The sequence below is a fragment of the Lissotriton vulgaris genome, chromosome 1_1 (assembly GCF_964263255.1).
Source record: "Lissotriton vulgaris chromosome 1_1, aLisVul1.2, whole genome shotgun sequence".
NCBI lineage: Eukaryota > Metazoa > Chordata > Amphibia > Caudata > Salamandridae > Lissotriton > Lissotriton vulgaris.
The window spans coordinates 76,947,252-76,962,743 of record NC_141685.1 but is presented as its reverse complement, the minus strand read 5'-3'; positions in this window follow the sequence as shown (position 1 = coordinate 76,962,743).

Here is a 15,492-nt window from a genome sequence, read left to right as displayed (position 1 = left end):
GGTTGCGCTCGGAAGACAACCCCGGGCAGCAGAATAGGATATGTGCAAAACTCTCTTGTCTGTAGTTGCATAGGCGGCACTCAGAATGGGTTATATCAGATAACCCCGTGGAATAAAGGTCTTTAAGAGGGAGAGGATGTAATCTGAGTGCTAAAATCCTGTTTACTGCTTGTTTTCCCACCGCTTGGGTAAGATGGAGTTTCGAGGTCTGTATCAACTGCGGGAGTTTTAGAGACTCGTGAAAGCCTCTTAATTCCAGTGCTTCCAAATCAGTTGTGCGCGAGCAAAGCCGGACTTGTTTTTTTGTTGCGCTTTTAATGGCAGCGTAGTTGATTAACTCGGGATCCCAATTATCCACTGCAAGATTCAAAATTTCTTTGGCGGAGGAGAGACTGTTTGACCACGGATTCCCTGGTTCCAGAAAGATATTCTTTATACTAAATTTCAAAGAGTTTTCTGGTGCCGCGGTAGTGAGGTAGTAGTATTTACTCATTAAGGCCAGTTCCTCAAGTTTTTGTTGTGACAGGCCGAATTCAAGCCGCACTAAGGTGTTTCTGGTGCAGGAAGGTAGATGGAATAGCTTTTTGTACGCCGAGCAATGAATTTTTTCCAGAGTGCTTGATAGTTTTCCTGGGAAGGCCTGCTGGGCATAGTTCAATGATGGTATTAGCTTTGCCTTCAATACTCTTCGAATTGCTGTTGTCGTGGGGCTGTGTAGAGTGGCGTGCAACTTCCCAAGGGCGTATGAGATGCGTTTCCCTTTTGTCCGCATTTTGTCCAGATGAACTCCCGGGCGCCCTGTCTCACTTAACCATACCCCCAAGTAATTATATTGTTGTGTACTGTCCAACGTCAACTTCCCTATTCTCCATTTTATCAGTTTTTTCTTCGGAAAAGAACCAAATATTACTATTTTTGATTTGGCTGCATTCACAATCAGTTTATTCTTTGTATTATAATTGCCCAGGGATGTTAGAGCTTTTTGAAGCCCGATTTTGGTGTGATCTAGTAATACCAAATCGTCGGCGTACTGCAATAATTGAATCTTAGTGTGCCCAACCCGGGGTGTTGCTAGTGATGCTCCAGTCAAAGCTTTGCCCATGTCTGCGGTGTATAAATTGAATAACATCGGGGCTAAAACGCATCCTTGCTTCAAGCCGCGATTGGTGTCAATTTTTTCTGTGGCTGCTGTATTTGACAGTTTAATTCTGACCCACGTTCTTGAATATAATGATATGATTGCTTTTAGTAGAAGGGGGTTGATGTTCCAGCTTGCCAATTTCTGCCAGAGAATAGAGCAGTCGACACCATCAAAGGCTGCAGTGTAGTCGATAAAACAGGCAAAGATGGGAAGAGATTTTCGTGCCACTGCCTTATATGTTAGGTATGAGAGCGCAATGATGTTGTCCACTGTTGAGGCTCCTGGTCTGAACCCTGTTTGGTAGAAAGGCAGAAGGCCTTCCTTTCTGACCCAATTTGAAAGCTCCGCTAGTAAAGTGCTTGCGTAGGCCTTTCCCTCAATGTCAAGGAGAGCAATCATGCGGTAGTTTTGTGGGTTTGATTTCGGCCCTTTCTTATAAATAGGGTGCAGAAGTGACCCTCGCCATGAGTCCGGGACGTTCCCTGTTGCTCGACATTCGGCATATAACATGGTCAGGTTTTCAGTCCAGAAGTTTGTATCTTCCCTGAACAGGGAGCCTGGCAGTCCATTAAGTCCCGGCGCCCCATTGGGTCTGATTTTTTTTAAAATTGTGTTGACTAATTTTTTTTCTGATGAACTCGGCTGCTTCGCAATATTTGGAGAGTTCTTGAGGTTGGTCAGTTGGGTTGCATTGTCCAGGTCTATATTTGGATGAGTTAAGCTCAAAGTCAAAGTCAAAAAGATTTTATTTGTGTAGGTACTCAACCGAGGACCACAAATATTACATGAGATAAAAAGAGAATTTTACGTAAGATAAGTACATCACAAATTAATATAAAACTAACATGGATTTAAAAAATTTGTACAGATTATAACATACAAATTCGTTCGGAGGATTTATGACCGCTGTTAATATTTCTTTTTCCTTTGTTAGCCTACAGGATCTGTATATCGGTGAAATATAATGAGCGCGAGCTGCTACCACTTTAGAGTTGGGGCAAATGAACAGTAAGTGCTCCACAGTCTGCTCACCCCCTTGACATAACAAACATAAATGGGAGAGTTCTCCAGGTAACCATTTTGCTTTATAAGTTTGTACAGGTAAAATCCCAGCTCGATACATGAAAATTACCCTCCTTGCATTATGAGAAAGACAAAAAGAGATATAAGGCTGTATATGTTTATACTCTATAAGTGTAGTGAATGGCTTGAATATTTTTAGCCTATAGCTGTGAACATAGTCCAAATCATAACTCAACCTAGGTGTAAAACATTTGAGAAAGAGTTTTAGTTGTGACACGGACCAAGTCTGCAAGATTTCTGTAGAAATTTCAGCCATTTGGAACGCCGCAGACATGTTCACTAAGAAAGTTTGCTTAACTACATCTGTGCCAAAAGTCTCTTTTTGTAACAAAAATTTAAGAGTTCCCTCCGTAGCATGAAGGAGATGGTAGGCCCATCTAATTATGTTTGCCACGGCAGTGGCAAAAGCACTAGTAATTCCGAATTCCAGCCGTAGGACCTGAACTGGTGTAGCAGTTGGGACCTTCATTATTTTTTTCAAGATTTTTCCCTCCTGACGGTCCATGAAGCCCCATTGTTGAATGGGAATATATTCTGTGGCATAAGACAGGACCGCTGGTATTTTAACTTTATATATTTTTATTAATGAGGAAAAATGCCTGCTCCCCGTGGCGTTGTATAGTCTTGATAGTGCTCCTGCATGTAAATCAGATTTTTTAGTTAACTTCTCGATATGCTTTGTATTTGTTAGATTCTTAGAAAGAATCCTGCCGAGGTAAATATATTCTTTTTCTTCATCGACCTTTTCATCTCCTAGCCTCCAATTATATTTGACACTTTTCTTCCTCCCAGAAAAGGCTACAACTTTGGTTTTTCTTACGTTCGGGATTAAAAAATTGTCATTTGAATATTTGAACAGAATATCTAAAGATTTTTGCAGACCAAATGGTGTAAGATCGAATAGGACTATATCGTCCGCATAAAGCAACAAATGAACTCTTTGTTGGTTAATTTTTGGGGGCAGGCTTGAGCCCTTTTGTAGTTGATTTGGCAAATCGTAGAGATATAACGAGAACAACATGGGAGCTAGTAGACAACCCTGTTTAAGGCCATTTTCGGTGTATATTATTTTCGTTAATCCTTTTTCGCCCCCCATTTGGACTCGACACCATGTAGTTGTATGGAGACTTATTATTACCTGTAGCAAGTGATCATTGATTCCCAAACTCCTCAATTTTTTCCACAATGTGGGGCGATCCACTCGATCGAATGCGGTCGAGTAATCTATGAAAGCCATGTAGACCGTCTGTTTTCTTCGTGTGACGTATTTGTCCAGAAAAAACTGAATAATTGCTATGTTATCCGTAACAGAATGTTTGGGTCTGAAGCCTGCCTGGAACATGGGTATCAGACCCATCGAGAAGGCCCAGTTTTTTAATTGCAATAGTACCTCTGCTGCGAAAATTTTCCCGGTAGCGTCCATCAGGGCTATTTGGCGATAGTTTCCTGCTACCGTTTTGCAACCTTTTTTGTGAATAGGGATAATAGTGCTCCCTTGCCATGACTTGGGAACTTGACCAGTGGAGAAAATATAGTTGAAAAGTGGGGTTAGTAGAAGGCTCCATTCCTTAGAATTTGTCTGCAGGGCCTTTATAGGAATTTGGTCGGGACCAAAGGCTCCTGTGCTTCTTGCCCTCCGAATGTGTGTTTCAACCATTATAGTTGTTGTTTTCGGGATTATTTTTTCCATAACTTTTTCCTTTACTTTATCTGGACTGTTTGCTTGTAATTTGTCCACATTTTTTTTGTAAAGTTCTGCCAAGTAAATTTCCCACTCTTTCGGAGGAACAGGTACTGCTTGTAATTTCTTTTTTGTCCCTGATATTTTGGCTATTATGGACCAATAGGTTCTTTGGTTTGGTTCTTTGGCAGCAATTTGTAATTCAACCCAGTTACGATCTTGAAAGGTTTTTCTCTCACTTGTTTTTTCTCTTCTGAATTGATTTTTCAATTTATTTATTTCCTTCTTTTTAGTAGGAGAGGGGTGTAAGTATTGAGCACGTATCAATTTGTTTAGGGTTTTCTTTATCAGTGAGTTCCCTGTTTTGTTATTATTTTTTCTTTTTGAGTTAGTATTAGTTTTTTGAAGATTCATTTCAATTAATACCTCCTTAAGTTCGATGAGCATGGTCTCGAAATTTTCTATAGGATCTTCAGAATATAGATTCCTTAAGAAATGTTGGTGCTCGACCAGATTTGTCATTTTACTCAAAGAGGTAGGATTCCAAAAGATACGTCTCTGATCGCTGTTTACCAGAGTTTCCTTTCTATCAAGGGTCATCAGACCTTCTTCTGCGGACGGAACCGACCAACTGGTTCTAAGTTGCATGACGGCATGATCGCTCTCTGTAGAAAAATTGGAGCAGAGATGGGACATAGTTTCAAGCTGGTCTTTGCCACAGATGATATAATCTATTATAGATGGTCTCCCGTTTCCCTGTCTTGTATACGATGCCGGGATATCGCCTTCCACATTCCCATTGAGGATTGTTCCATTTATGGAAAGCAGTACTGTTAACAGTGTTTTCCCTCTTTTATTAGATCGAATATCATTGGGGAATTGAGGGATTAAAGGTTCCAGGCTTTCTTCTTCCAGAATTTTTCCCCACTTTTTTATTTCTGTATTGGAAATTTTCCCGTTGAAATCTCCCGTGATTATATAGGGTGAAAACATATGGGCTTCAATTATTTGTATAATAATTTGCAAGGTATCGTCATATAAGGTGTCGTGCTTTTTTCCTGGAGGGGCGTATACATTGAAAAGCAACATTATTCTAATTGAGGTCAAATTGTAGGCTTTCAGAGACAGTTTCATACATTGCACGTTCTCACTATTGGTTTCCACTATCTCTTGTGCCCACAGATGATCCTCTCTCATTAAAATAGCCAATCCCCCTTTGGCATGGCCCCGGTTTGAGGCTTTTGCACATATGTTATACACATAGTATCCTTTTTGTGAAAAAGGCTCTGTTGCCCAGGTTTCTTGTAGGGTCAATATGTCGGGCTGGTTACTAAGGACTTCCTTCATTTTTTTCATTGTTCTACCAGCGATATTCCACGTTGTAACCTTTAGACCTTGGTTAAACAGGGTACTTTAGTTGATTAGAACCTTTGTTATAGTTTAAAATCCCTGGAAGCCAGGTCCATGAATTCTCCATTTTATTTTCAGCAAAAAATTTTTCCTTCGATTCCATATGCCACACTTCCCTTTCCCCTTTTTTTACTCGAATTTTCAGTATCTCTTCTCCCTGTTCTATATCTCTATTTTGAATACCCTCTGGATATCTTAAAGTCCCCGAGGATCTTTGTCCCTCGTTCGAATGCAGTGTAGAAAAAAGTTGCGTATTGTTGTTGAAAGTTGGGTATTTTTTGTTTCCTTTAAGCTCAGCTTTCACTATGACATCATAACCAAATCGGTATATTATCTCTTTTTCCTTCAAAATAATACTTGGTATTACTGGAGACCAAAACGAGACTATTGCGATTTTACTTTGACCTCGCTTTGGGAATGATACTAGGTCGATGTCACTGCTTGTCATAGATTGAAGAGTCTTTATATTTTGTAAAAGGTGAAGGATCCTGCTTCTATTAAGAGGGATATTGTCAGTGGGAAATAGTTCTTCAAATTGAAGTACCTTAGATTGTGTGTCAATCCTGCAGTCATTTTCCTTTTCAGAAAAAGTTTTATCAGCATTTTCATCTCTTGTCGTTATAGCTGTGTTTAATGGGAGATATACATCCGCCTTAGGGTTCAAGGATTTCTTTCTATCAATACTTGTTCCTTTGGGGGATTCTCCTTTTTTACTCCTACATGGCGTACTTTTCTCGTCGTTTTCCTCCTGTAGTTCTTTTTGTGGTATTATAATTTTTTGAAATTTCAATTTACGTGCTTGCTTTTTATGAATCCTTCTCATAGGTTTTTTCTTCCTTTTATTTTTTCCCTTTAGCGTAACATCCTTAGTTGAGTTCGGTGTCATTTCTCCTGAAGATATTTCAGATTTAATTTCTACTTTTGATTCCTCGACTTCTTTAACAGAGTCTTTGTAGAATCTTTCCGTTCCCATTTTTTTGTTGAAAATCGGGAATTGTTTTTGCTTTTTTGGGGGGTTTTCTCTAAACAAACGTTTCAAGGAGTATAGAGTGGATTCATTAAAAGATTCCTTTTTTTTCCTATTGTCAGTTGATTTAAAATCATCATCTGATGTCTGAGTAGAAGAGTGACAGTTGCTTTGCTTGTAATCATTTTCTTTTCGTCGGTTGGTATCCTCTAGTTTTCCTTCTATGTTTTTTGAGGACTCCTTTTTTCTTTTCTCTTCTACTAAAAACTTCAGAATACCAATTTGGACATCCAAAGTTTGATCAGAATTTTCAAGGATGTTACCTAAAAAGGAGAGAACTGATTCGAGAATTTCTTGTAATGTAAAGAAAGCCTTGGATAAGGGAATAGAAGATTTTTCAAGATTGTTGTTTTCTATTAAAAAGGGATCCAAAAAGGAATCTTGTTCATGTATAGAAAGTTTTTTTGTGTCTGTATTTGTTGACTTTAGCTCTGGACTGTTTTCTCCTGCTTTTTGGTTGGATATACATAAGTCTTTTAGAGTTTGAGGGCTCCCATTGCCCTTTATCAAGAGTATATCGGAGATCAAACTTTTTTGTTCTGATGTAAAATTAAGAATACTCAGGTCTTCTGTTTTGTGTACACCCTCGTGGTTTTTTATAGGCGTTGATGATTTCACCGCACTAGAGTTGGAGTTTTCAGGTTGTTGTTCTCTTGTTGTATAAGTAGACTTGTTATTAAACACAATATCGCTGACATTATGAGACAGATGGGGGGATGCCGATAAACATGATCGATCGTCCAGACTCCCTGATATTTTATTTTCAATGGCAGACATTGTTTTTTCCGGTTTCTTTTTTGCTGGTAAAGACGAGAAGTATTCACTGATTGCTGGGGTCAGGCTGTTGCGGCCAGCTTTTATTCCTTTATCAGTGGATTTTCTAACAGCTTCCTCGGTTCCCATTCGTTTCATGAAGATTGTTCGCGAGCGTAGTTTCTTTAGACCCATTTGTGAGGAGACTCGTGCCACTTATATCGCAAGAGAGGGAAAGAGGGGAGATTGTTACCTTTCTTCGATGTTATGACTCTGCGATGGTCACTATATGTTTTTAGGGCGTAGATGTTAATGGGTTGGCCCGTCCCGTCCTCGGTCGTCCCCGGACGGTCACAGACGGCCCGCCCTTTGCCCGGGCTTAGCCCGGCGTCCCGCTAAGCGTCCCGCTAAGAGTTAGGTGATTATATTAGTAGGAGGAGCTTGGGGCGGGAAGAGACTCCAGGTGCGCTCTGTTGGTCAAGCGCTGCAGCCTGGGTCTCGCAGTCCCAGCCCCTGTGGTAGAACAGCCTCACAAGCGGTTGAAATTCCTTCCTGGACTCTTGGTCAGCAAACAGGCAAAGGTGCAGTCAGATGCTCTAGAACACAAAGGCAAAGTACAGCTACGAGCGGCTCCCGCGAAGCGGGGGCCGCGAGTTGTTGAGGAAGTGGGCAGCCAATCACAGGCCGCTCTAGAGCAAACAGCCAATCGATGAGGAGCAGGGGCGGGAAGAGACTCCAGGTGCGCTCTGTTGGTCAAGCGCTGCAGCCTGGGTCTCGCAGTCCCAGCCCCTGTGGTAGAACAGCCTCACAAGCGGTTGAAATTCCTTCCTGGACTCTTGGTCAGCAAACAGGCAAAGGTGCAGTCAGATGCTCTAGAACACAAAGGCAAAGTACAGCTACGAGCGGCACCCGTGAAGCGGGGGCCGCGAGTTGTTGAGGAAGTGGGCAGCCAATCACAGGCCGCTCTAGAGCAAACAGCCAATCGATGAGGAGCAGGGGCGGGAAGAGACTCCAGGTGCGCTCTGTTGGTCAAGCGCTGCAGCCTGGGTCTCGCAGTCCCAGCCCCTGTGGTAGAACAGCCTCACAAGCAGTTGAAATTCCTTCCTGGACTCTTGGTCAGCAAACAGGCAAAGGTGCAGTCAAATGCTCTAGAACACAAAGGCAAAGTACAGCTACGAGCGGCACCCGCGAAGCGGGGGCCGCGAGTTGTTGAGGAAGTGGGCAGCCAATCACAGGCCGCTCTAGAGCAAACAGCCAATCGATGAGGAGCAGGGGCGGGAAGAGACTCCAGGTGCGCTCTGTTGGTCAAGCGCTGCAGCCTGGGTCTCGCAGTCCCAGCCCCTGTGGTAGAACAGCCTCACAAGCGGTTGAAATTCCTTCCTGGACTCTTGGTCAGCAAACAGGCAAAGGTGCAGTCAAATGCTCTAGAACACAAAGGCAAAGTACAGCTACGAGCGGCACCCGCGAAGCGGGGGCCGCGAGTTGTTGAGGAAGTGGGCAGCCAATCACAGGCCGCTCTAGAGCAAACAGCCAATCGATGAGGAGCAGGGGCGGGAAGAGACTCCAGGTGCGCTCTGTTGGTCAAGCGCTGCAGCCTGGGTCTCGCAGTCCCAGCCCCTGTGGTAGAACAGCCTCACAAGCGGTTGAAATTCCTTCCTGGACTCTTGGTCAGCAAACAGGCAAAGGTGCAGTCAAATGCTCTAGAACACAAAGGCAAAGTACAGCTACGAGCGGCACCCGCGAAGCGGGGGCCGCGAGTTGTTGAGGAAGTGGGCAGCCAATCACAGGCCGCTCTAGAGCAAACAGCCAATCGATGAGGAGCAGGGGCGGGAAGAGACTCCAGGTGCGCTCTGTTGGTCAAGCGCTGCAGCCTGGGTCTCGCAGTCCCAGCCCCTGTGGTAGAACATCCTCACAAGCGGTTGAAATTCCTTCCTGGACTCTTGGTCAGCAAACAGGCAAAGGTGCAGTCAGATGCTCTAGAACACAAAGGCAAAGTACAGCTACGAGCGGCTCCCGTGAAGCGGGGGCCGCGAGTTGTTGAGGAAGTGGGCAGCCAATCACAGGCCGCTCTAGAGCAAACAGCCAATCGATGAGGAGCAGGGGCGGGAAGAGACTCCAGGTGCGCTCTGTTGGTCAAGCGCTGCAGCCTGGGTCTCGCAGTCCCAGCCCCTGTGGTAGAACAGCCTCACAAGCGGTTGAAATTCCTTCCTGGACTCTTGGTCAGCAAACAGGCAAAGGTGCAGTCAAATGCTCTAGAACACAAAGGCAAAGTACAGCTACGAGCGGCCCCCGCGAAGCGGGGGCCGCGAGTTGTTGAGGAAGTGGGCAGCCAATCACAGGCCGCTCTAGAGCAAACAGCCAATCGATGAGGAGCAGGGGCGGGAAGAGACTCCAGGTGCGCTCTGTTGGTCAAGCGCTGCAGCCTGGGTCTCGCAGTCCCAGCCCCTGTGGTAGAACAGCCTCACAAGCGGTTGAAATTCCTTCCTGGACTCTTGGTCAGCAAACAGGCAAAGGTGCAGTCAAATGCTCTAGAACACAAAGGCAAAGTACAGCTACGAGCGGCTCCCGCGAAGCGGGGGCCGCGAGTTGTTGAGGAAGTGGGCAGCCAATCACAGGCCGCTCTAGAGCAAACAGCCAATCGATGAGGAGCAGGGGCGGGAAGAGACTCCAGGTGCGCTCTGTTGGTCAAGCGCTGCAGCCTGGGTCTCGCAGTCCCAGCCCCTGTGGTAGAACATCCTCACAAGCGGTTGAAATTCCTTCCTGGACTCTTGGTCAGCAAACAGGCAAAGGTGCAGTCAGATGCTCTAGAACACAAAGGCAAAGTACAGCTACGAGCGGCTCCCGTGAAGCGGGGGCCGCGAGTTGTTGAGGAAGTGGGCAGCCAATCACAGGCCGCTCTAGAGCAAACAGCCAATCGATGAGGAGCAGGGGCGGGAAGAGACTCCAGGTGCGCTCTGTTGGTCAAGCGCTGCAGCCTGGGTCTCGCAGTCCCAGCCCCTGTGGTAGAACAGCCTCACAAGCGGTTGAAATTCCTTCCTGGACTCTTGGTCAGCAAACAGGCAAAGGTGCAGTCAAATGCTCTAGAACACAAAGGCAAAGTACAGCTACGAGCGGCCCCCGCGAAGCGGGGGCCGCGAGTTGTTGAGGAAGTGGGCAGCCAATCACAGGCCGCTCTAGAGCAAACAGCCAATCGATGAGGAGCAGGGGCGGGAAGAGACTCCAGGTGCGCTCTGTTGGTCAAGCGCTGCAGCCTGGGTCTCGCAGTCCCAGCCCCTGTGGTAGAACAGCCTCACAAGCGGTTGAAATTCCTTCCTGGACTCTTGGTCAGCAAACAGGCAAAGGTGCAGTCAAATGCTCTAGAACACAAAGGCAAAGTACAGCTACGAGCGGCTCCCGCGAAGCGGGGGCCGCGAGTTGTTGAGGAAGTGGGCAGCCAATCACAGGCCGCTCTAGAGCAAACAGCCAATCGATGAGGAGCAGGGGCGGGAAGAGACTCCAGGTGCGCTCTGTTGGTCAAGCGCTGCAGCCTGGGTCTCGCAGTCCCAGCCCCTGTGGTAGAACATCCTCACAAGCGGTTGAAATTCCTTCCTGGACTCTTGGTCAGCAAACAGGCAAAGGTGCAGTCAGATGCTCTAGAACACAAAGGCAAAGTACAGCTACGAGTTAAGCTACCTTCCTCTTGGTACAAGGATATCACATGAGCTGTCCAGATGTCAGAGTCAATTGAGTTCTCCCTCAGCGTGCTCCCTTGGTTTAGGGTGTTGAGGTATTTCCATAACTCTTGTGTTTTGCTGGGACTCAACAATCCAAAGATCTTTAGCCATTTTGCTTCGATTTGATTCAGTTTTTCGATCCAAACTTGCTTTGAGTGTAGTTTTGCTGTTTCCTGAAGGAGTTTTTTGTCTCGAGTTAGTCCAGTTTTCAGGTAAATCCTTCGTTTGGTTCGCACTTGTTTCGCACTTTCACGGATTGCAGGGATATAACCAAGGTTATGCCTAGGATAAGGATTAACTTTATTTGTTTTTCCTCCTTGTAGATATAATACTAGATTGTGAGCAAACCGGTCCCATTCTTTGATTGTGCCCCTATTTATTTCCTTTAGTGTGCCCTCCACCCATGCTTTTTTCCATTCCTCAAACTTGTGTATAGGAGCCGTGCCCCATTTGATCCTTCTCACCAAAATATACTGTTCAGTACAGTTTGTTGATCCAATTTGTTTTAGCGTAAAATGGTTGACTGCTGTAGAATTTAAAGTTGTTATTAGAGACGCATGGTCGCTTTCCTTCCGCTGTACAACTTCGTACCCTGTCATTAGCCTCTGTAGCCTGCTGCTTAGCAGGATGTAATCAATTGTAGTATGATTGTTGTATGTTGGCGGGCAGAGCGCTTCTGGGGAGTTTTTTAGGAGTACGGAGTGGGCTGTTGACAACTGGTAGGCAAGCAAAAGGGCGTTAAATGCTTCCGTCGCGGAAGAAATATTGCTTTCAGCAGACTTTACCCCAATGTTATGGGTATTAAAATCTCCGAGGATTATTGAATCCATGTGAGCAAACTTTAGGAGGAGATTTTCAATGTTTACTAATAACTCGGAGAGCTTATCCTTTGCTCCTGGTCCATTTGGATTGTAGTAAACATTGATTAACAGTATGGTCAATGGGCCTTTGTTTGATGAGAGGCCTTTCAAAATGCCGGCCATGTACGAATTGGATGTTGTTTTTATTTCCCTAAATTGTATCTTCCGTGATAGTCTGGTGTATATTGAAATGCCTCCTGACGGTCTGCCAAAGATGTTCTCCTTAATAGCTGGTTTGTGGTAATCCGCGAATCCCCTTATTGAAACTGGTTTGATGGCCCATGTTTCTTGGATGCAGAGTATATCAATTCCTGCATGGAACGGAGGTGATGCCGGCTGTTGTAATAGTTTTGATATTCCAGCTACATTCCAGGACATAATCGTCGTGGTCTGTCTACCAATTATCTCCATTTTTTGTATTATACCTGATAAGTCTGCCTGTCGGTGCACTGGTCTGTCCCTGGTTGTAGTGGTGAGGAAGTTAGGAGTTGTGAATTAAGGCCCTGGGCACCCAGGACCAATCTTCAATAGCGTTGTTTTGTATTGAGCAGCTCCGGGTGCCTTTGCCCAGGTTTGTAGTGACCTTGATTAACCCATCATTTATCAGTTTTGGGTTTGTTCCGCTGTTGCTCCCATGAAGTATAGAGAGTGTTTTTATAGGCGGATGTTGTGGCTCAGCTAATGGAGTCTCCCTTTGTGTGCCAGGTGTCCAGGAATCGTTTAGATGCTTCGAATGGACGTATTTCAACAACGGCTTGGGGTATTTTGTCGCCGGTCGGTTTAAGATCTTTATGCCCCAGTCTTCCAATAGGTTCTTATTTCTTTTCAGTGTATGAACCGTGTCTAGATTAGAAAAGAGCAGTTCTGTGGGTTCGTTAATATCACCTGGTCCTTGCGTGAGAAAGGAGACACTTTCAATATCTGTAGACTTTATATTTTCCAGGCCTGGGATGTTCGCGAAGAGTGTTAATAGGTTGCTACGGTTGAGTATGTCCCATTTACCCTGTGAGATATATTCTGGGTGGAGGCATAGTTTTAGGTCATCCTGTGTGTAGGGGATCTGGTTCTTATGTGCCCTATTTGCAGATGAATCTTGGCTCATTAAGTCCTGTGGGATTTTCAGTGCCATCGCGTTGGCATCATCCTTTGCGTGATTCCCGGTGTCCAATTTTAGTGTTGGGGGTAAAACTTCCCTTGCTCCAAGTGCTACAGTCTTGGTGAGGTCTTGGGAGTCCTTTCGGCCGATGCTCTGGTTGGCTTCCTTTATTGAGGTTTTACCTTTGCTATGCAAGGCTTTGTCCCTCGTAGTGATCGGCGGGGGGCTATCTGCATGTAGTGCCTTAGATTCTGGCGGGACGTTGCTACCTACCCGCATTGTTTGTTCCTCGTGATGATTAGGGTGCACGCTGCTTGATGAGCCGCTTGTATCCCAGGATTCTGGCCTTTGGCATGTGCCTTCATTTATGTTATCTCCAAGGATTGGTTCAAGGTTAGTTTTACCCAGGTTATTTGGCCAGGTGACGTTTCCGTCTGGGGATGGTGACTTTTGTGGGGTGTTTGACTCAGAGTTATTCTTACTGTGTGTGGATGACTCTTTGGTTTCCGGTAATAGCCATAACCTGATTGAACCATTTTGATTGTAATTGCTCTTTTTTTGTTTGTTTAGCTTTTTTAGTTTTTTCTTATTTTTCCGAGATAAGTGACCAGTGTCAAGGCTTGACTCCTGCAAATTGTTTAAGTTTGCTTGTTCATTGACAATGGTGCTACATTCATCTGTAGTTATTTGTGGTGTCCTATTTGGTTGCTCTGCCGTCGTCCTTGTGGGGTCCTGCTGGATTTCGTTGCAGTTAAAGTGGACAGACGGCTTGTTTATCAAATTCAAAGTTTCGTTGCTCCTTTGCCTGCTGGTTTCTACCTTTAGGTCTTCAATTAATGTATTCATGATCCCGGGCAGTTTTTCCAAGCAAAGCAGCACGGGGCTACATCCACAGTCCTGCGGTTTGGGTGTAACTATATTATTTGCCTGAACGCGTTGGATTAGGGAGTTCAGATCTTCTAATTTGGAGTCTATACCGGATATCAGTCCGGCGACTGTGTGAAGGAGACTTATCTGGACATCTAGCTTGTCGGCGTGCATTATGGCGGCATTTACCATTGAGGACAGTACGTCGTTGATTAACACAAAGTGATGATCAAGTTTGTCTGACTGCCTTTCCATTGTGTAGTCCACCCCCTGTCCTTGGTGGCCGTGTCTAATGCCATTGTGAGTGAGTCCAGGGCTACCTAAGTTTGGGTATTGAATTGCTGATGTTTGAAATGGCTCTGCGTGTGCACTAAGTGCTGAAGTACTGATTGCGCTGCTCTCCTTGGTGTGGGTCGTCCCTGTTGCCTGTTGGTCTTCGATCTCGCCGTCGGCTAAAGTGGCCCTTTGGGTGTCCCGGGTCTGTTGAATCGCTAAGGTGAGGGGGCTGGCTTGGCAAGCGTTGTTGATAGGCGTTGTTGGTGTTGTTTTTATTTGATCTGTAGGGCCACCCGTTGCTATAATGATTTCTGGTGATAGCGGGATCGCTGGGCTCAGGGAAGTGTTGTTTTCCAATGGTTCAGCAGCTGTGTCCGAAATAAATAAGGCGTTCTCTTGCTGGTTTGCACAAGTAGGCGTTCTATGGGAAAAGAAGTCTCGTATATCTCTATTAATGACGATATTGGTCAATGTTTTTCTGTGGCTGCGTGAAAGTGAGCCCTTGTCTGGCATTGGCCCGTGTGGAGGTGTAGTCTGTCCTTGATGGGACTTATTTGCCCGGGATGGTGTTATTGTTGTGTCTCCAATTTGAGTCGCCTCCACCTCTTCTTTAAACTCCACCTCCTCCTCTGCTGGTTCTTCTCTGTGACTAGACCCCATTGAGGCCCCCCCGCTGGAGGAGTAAAGCATTTTTTCCTTCAGGCGCTTTGCTGTCTTATGAGGTCGAGGTTTCTCTTGGCGTTGTAAGAGGTTCGAGTTTCTTGTTCTCATCTCTATAATTCCACTAAGAGTGGGAATCCTGGGTCAGATCCAAATTGCTCCTGATTTCTCCTGCTCCCAAACCCCAGCCACTGCAGGGGCTGGACGTGTGTGCGGATTAATGCTTCTCTGCTGTGAGTGTTGCTGCTCTCGCTATGTTTGTTGTTTTATACTAGCGGCGCCCTCACGGCAGCTAGCAGGGGAGCCCTCTGGTGGCTGAGGCTCGGAGGGAAGTTGATGGGCTAGTCAGTGGAACTCTCTGCCGCGGCGATGTTTGAAATAGGGTGGGTGGGTTAGATTAGCCCAGCTTGTAAGTCGCCACGGCTCCAACACCCTCCGTGCTCCACCCGAGCTCTGTTTAATGGTGCTATTTAATAGTCTGTGGTTGCACCGAGGTTCTCCCTCACCCTCCCTCATTCATGGGGGGGGGGGGGGTCGTGCACTGCAATTGCTGGTCGTCTGCTTATTTTGCACTGAATAAGGGGGGTGTCCGGTGGGGAGGTGCAGAGTGCCAAGTGCTTCTCAGGGTTTTTTTTTTTTGTTATCAATGCAGTTCAGTGCAACCCCGCACTCCGCAGCACTTCCTTTCACTTTGCTAATTGGCCTTGGACTGTGGTCCTGGCTCTTGAGTCCCACTCCCGACTCCACCTTCAGAGATACCACCGGTGCTCACGGTCGGCTGCTCCGGTAGCCACAAGCCACAATAGCCACAAGCCCCTGGACACAGTGGTGGCTATGGCGGCGCTCAACAGCTTCTGTAGAATCAGCGGCTTTAGTCTCTGTGTTTCCTTTTTGTGGAGTTTAGTGCTTGATGCTTGCTTGGCGC